Below are 5,503 nucleotides of genomic sequence, written 5' to 3' on the forward strand. Positions count from 1 at the left end.
TGTCTTGTTATGTATAAGAATTCACTCTCCCTAGGAGACAGTTGTAGTATTAAACGACAAAACCTTTTATTCCACTATCCACAGAAAGAGGGGATAATTGTGCAGCCTCTCGCTAATGTGTCCACTTAAAGGCTAGGCACGGGGTGAGCACTGAGCGCATGAGCCACTCAGGCTGAGATGGAAAAATCAGGAGCTCAAAGCCGTCAGCAACACATGACAGATACCTTGTCTAAAACAGACATGGCATGTGTCCTGTGCCTGTGGTCCCAGCTAGGATGCTCAGACAGGAGGATGGCACGGCAAGACCATGTGTAGTAAAGGTACCTTCGGAGGAACCTGCGTGCATATGCTGAGCTCACGCATATGCATGTATATACTGGCGAGCTGTAATCTCCTATGCAAAAGATGGGCTGAACTTTTCTGCAATTTTCCAAGTAGAGCACTTGAAACATTAAGTTGTCACAAATGAGGAAGGTCCTTAAAGAGAAAGAGGCTGTTGGGGCTGGCAGGTGGCGTGGTAGTTAGGGGCACTGGACTCCCACATGGCCAACCATGGTTCGAGTCCTGGACCTGGTGGCTTGCTTTCTCACTTTCCTCTCACTCTCTCTTTCTCTTTCTGGTCAAATTAAATAAGTAAATAAAGTTAAATAAAATTTTTATAAAAAAAGAGAGAGAAAAAGAGGCTGTTACCACTGAGTAAGCCAAGTCAGCTCTCCTCTGTACTGAGGTAACTGAACTTCTTTATGAAAGCCACTTCACTCTCTCCCACAGTACCCTCAGTGTGTCTGCAGATGTGCTTCCTGCAGTAGAGTGCAACTTGCTGACATGGGACAGTTCGAGGACTATTTGGCTCCCAAAATTAAAGATAAAGAAAGATCTTAGGCATTCTTAAAATTCAAGAAAATAAAACAGCTCTTTGAGAAAGCCCTTCTGAGATGCCAGCTATACTGATGTCTTTTCTACCAGATTTGTACCACATCAATAAATACTGTTTTCTGTAAATAACCTATTTTTCCCTCCATTCTCTACAATTTGTTTTAAAAATAAAGTCCAAAGCCCAACCTGGTCTTGTTAACCTGGAAATACTTCTATCTTACTTAGAAATAGTCCTTATGGGGACTAGCAGTTGGCGTAATGGCTATGTCGCTGGACTCCCACGTAGTCGACTGCGGTTTGAGTCCTGGATCCAGTGGCTTAAACTCACACCGGGTGTGTGTGTGTGCGTGCCCAGGATCCCGAGAGGAGAATGGAGGAGAAGGGATTGCAGCGTGGCCATCTCCCCTGGGGGGTGATTTCTCACTTTCTGTCTCTCTCTCTCTGTCTGGCAAGCGCACACGCCCTATAGCAAAAACCTCTCCAAAAAAAGAAAAAAAAAGAAAGAAAGAAATAGTCCTTATGACTTTTATAACAAAGATGTTGCAAAAGAGTCTTGACTATAAACGAAGTTTTAAGAATTATTTTCAATTTAAATGAAGTTAAGCTAAAGTTCAAATGTGAAAAGAAAAAAAGAAACTTCTACAGCACTTTGGCAGAGTAATTTTGTCTTTTGAATCTAATAATGAAAAACTGGAACTCACATTTTGTCTGTTTTTATTTCCCATTTCATTTTTCTGGCAATTGATTTTTATTATATTAAACACAAAGTTTCAATCAATAGTGGTATGGAAATTAAGGCACTGGACTCCCACATATGTGGCCAAGCATGGTTCAAGTCCTGGACCTGGCAGTTTGATTTCTCACTTTCCTCCTCTTTCTCTCTCTCTCTCTCTCTCTCTCTCTCTCTCTCTCGTAAAAATTTTTAAATAAAAATAATAAATAAAATAAAATAATCTTTAAAAAAAAAAAAAGTCATCTTCTACTTGAGAAACACTGTGCTAAACTGAGGACTTGCTGCAAGTTGAACAGAAGATGCACAAACCAGCATGATTTGACCCATGGGTGAGGATGAACTGGTGCTTGGTGTGCAGGATGGCACTAGGAGCTCCAGTAAGAGATCACAAGTGGAGAGGACCAGCAGGTGGCATGGTGGTTAAGGTGCTGGGCACTCCCACATGACTAACCATGGTTCGAGTCCCAGACCTGGTGGCTTGCTTTCTCATTTTCTCTTTCTTTCTCTCTCTGTGTGTCTCGCTCTGGTCAAAATAAAATAAAATAAATGAATTAATAAATAAAATTAAATAAATAATTCTAAAAAGAGAGAGAGAGAGATCACGAGTGCATATGGTAAGGCCAATGGACTGACTGTAGGGCCAGGGAGCAATGGCATTTCTCTCTAGGCAGTTTGACCAAAGGAGGAGTTGAATCTGAGAAGTGAAAGTCAAATTGCCCATGACTACCAGCAGAACAGGGTGCCACCTATCTCTATCTGGAAATTTCCAAGCCACTACTCAGCATATTTGAGTGTTCAACCACCATTTCCATGAGCACCCTGATGGCCTCTAACACATACATTTTTGTAGTGTGCCCTTTTGGTATTTCTGAATGGATAGCTAGAGTGCCAGATATAGATCAAGGACAACACATATACAAGAAGAGAAGACTTAAGGAACGTAACGTCTGCTGGCCATCATCAAAAAGTGAATCATACATGCTAGTTTACCTGGTGATAGATGGATTGAAACCACCCTAATTTACATCTGTAACAAACATGGGTTATCTCTAATTATTTTTAAGCAAATTAATAAACAGTTAAGTCTTTTAAAACTCTCCAATAACATGCTGTTCCTAATGAATATCTACAAATCTTGCACAATGTTACTGTTTTTCAGAGAGTTCAGGTGCCCCCTGGTACTAAGCATTACTCCCTGAGTATGATCTGTTTTCACCAGCAACTGTCTTCAGCAATACAGAAGATATTGTTCCCATCTGCGTCTCTTAATGCAAGAACCCAGTCTTTGTGAATTTCTGGCAGTCTCACAAACAATTAAGCCCCACATCAGCCATGGATCTTCAAAAATGCATGGTGACTATATGTAGATCTAAGATTAGAAGTGTTTAACAAGAAAGGTGTTTTGGGAACCAGCAGTTAGCATAATGGCTATGTCGCTGGACTCCCATGTAGTCAACCGCAGTTCGCATCCCGGACCCGATGGCTTAAAACTCACTCCGGGCACGTGTGTGTGCGTGCCCAAGATCCCGAGAGGAGAATGGAGGAGAAGGGATTGCAGCATGACCATCTCCCCAGGGGTGATTTCTCACTTTCTGTCTCTATGTCTCTCTCTGTCTGTCTGGCGAGCGCATGCTCCCTATAGCAAAAACCTCTCAAAAAAAAGAAAAAAAGATGTTTTGTTTTGTTTTTTAGAGAGATTTTTGCTATAGGGCATGTGCACTTGCCAGAGAGACAGAAAGAGACAGAGACAGAAAGCAGGAAATCACCCCGGGGGGGGCGGGGGGATGGCCATGCCGCAATCCCTTTGCCTCCGTTCTCCTCTCAGGATTTTGGACACATACGCACACATGCACAGCATGGGTTTTAAGCTGTTGGGTCTGGGACTGGAACCACAGTTGACTCTGTGGCAGTCCAGTGACATAACCATCACACCATCTGCCGGTCCCAACAAGAAAGGGTTTTTAACAAAAAGATGTTTTAATGACGTTGACACTTACACTACAGAGGCCAAATGTGACCTATCATTATTTAAAGATGGCTTACTGTGCAGATGTTGCTCAGTCATTCAACATTCAAGAAACAGACGGTCTGTATAAGAGCAGGAGGGCCAGGCACCATGCACCTAATTCAAACAGAACAGACCTGGTCCTTACCTTCATAGAGCTTACAGTCTCATATGGGGCACATAAACACGGCGATGAATAGATAATCACAGAACAGGTTATCAGCTGCTCCAAGCCAGAATAGAAAGGCAAACTTATGTTAAATGAAAAGTAAGTTTTAGTTACCAAGGGAGGGTGTAAGTACTAATAGAGCAATGCATGTGTATATCAGGCTAAAAAGCCAGATTTGTATTTATCTCGAGCTTAAAAAAGGGGTCTCTAATTTTTATGTTCTCTAATTTTTAAGTTTTTATTAGTTGGTTTGGCAACAGTGCTTTGCTTCTAAATTAGCAGGATGTGAAAGTGTGACATAATTACTCATTTTGTATTTTATTAATTTTCTTTTTTTTTTTTAAAGAGAGATTTTTGCATGTGCGCTCACTGGAAAGACAGACAGAAAGTGAGAAATCACCCCCCCCCATCCCAGGGGAGATGGCCATGTAGTACTCTCTTCTCCTCCATTCTCCTCTCAGAATTTTGGGCATGCATGCACGTGCACCCAGTGAGTTTCAAGACTCTGGGTCCAGGAATCAAACCGCAGTCAACTACGTGGGAGTCCAGCAATGTAACCCTGATGCTATCTGCTAGTCTCATGTATTTTATTGATTTTCAATAAAACATTTGTGCTGTTTAACAACTCGGTAACTCATTCTGTGGTCTCTTCAAATCTCAGACCTTCATTTTCTCCTGAGGAAAAACCCATTATATTATCTGTGCCTCAGGGCAGCCCAGGTCCATCCTGCGAACATTTCCCTGCAGCTCGCATTGTAAACAACAAAGAATTCCGGTAACTCCATTTAAATCCTCCACACTATATTCACTCTAGAGAAATCGCCAGATGAAACAGAGGTACAATGAGCACACCACATTTGAAAGTGATTAAACGTATATGGAACGAAAAATATAGGAGGTTTGTGACACAAGGGGGCCTGCCCCAGAGTGAAAAATCCTAGGAGAGCTACCTTGAAGAAGTGATTTAAAGTCAAATCTGAATAATAATGAAAAGCTACATTTGCCTGATATCCCAATACCAAAATAATTATATTGGGTGGTCAGAAAAGTCATGACATGCTTTTCTACGCAAAAAAAAAAAAAGTCATGACTTTTCTGACAACCCAATGTATTAGTATAAATTGTTACCTTACAGATGGTCATCCAAAAATGGAAAAAAAAAAATGTGTTTCAGGGCCAGCAGGTGGTGTAGTGGTTAAAGTGCTGGATTCCTACATAGCTGAGCACAGTTCACAGTCTCAGACCCAAGGGCTTGAAAATCATGCCAAGCACAAGTGTGTGTGTGCTCAAAATTCCAGAAGGAGAATAAAGGAGAAGGAATTGCGGTGTGGCCATCCCCCTGGGGAATGATTTCTTACTTTCTTTCCCTCTTACTGCCTCTCTCTGTCTCTCTAGCAAGCGCATGAGCCCTAAGGCAAAATAATAATAATAATGAACCCTCAGGATGGGAGAGAATTTTTGTTAACTGTGCCTCAGATAAGGGACTGATAACCAGAATACTCAGGGAACTCAAGCAGCTTACCTGGAAGAAAATGATTAACCCAATTAAAAGATGGGAAAATGAGCTGAATAAACAACTCTCTAAAGAAGACATATGAACAGCCAAAAAGCATATGAAAAAATGCTCAACATCCCTCCTTGTGAGACACAGATCAAAACCACAATGACATACCACCTAACCCCAGTTAGAATGAGGAAGATAGGAGATATAAAAGAAAAC

At 41.5% G+C, this 5,503-nt stretch overlaps 1 protein-coding gene across 1 annotated transcript in view; it reads right to left on the bottom strand.

Annotated features, from left to right (window-relative positions):
* The window catches only part of CUNH4orf17 (chromosome unknown C4orf17 homolog), a 254,168-nt gene that overhangs the window by 245,971 nt on the left and 2,694 nt on the right, over positions 1 to 5,503 (bottom strand). The window lies entirely within an intron of this gene.

This window comes from Tupaia chinensis, unplaced genomic scaffold, assembly GCF_000334495.1.
Source record: "Tupaia chinensis unplaced genomic scaffold, TupChi_1.0 Scaffold000340_1, whole genome shotgun sequence".
Classification (NCBI taxonomy): Eukaryota; Metazoa; Chordata; class Mammalia; order Scandentia; family Tupaiidae; genus Tupaia; species Tupaia belangeri.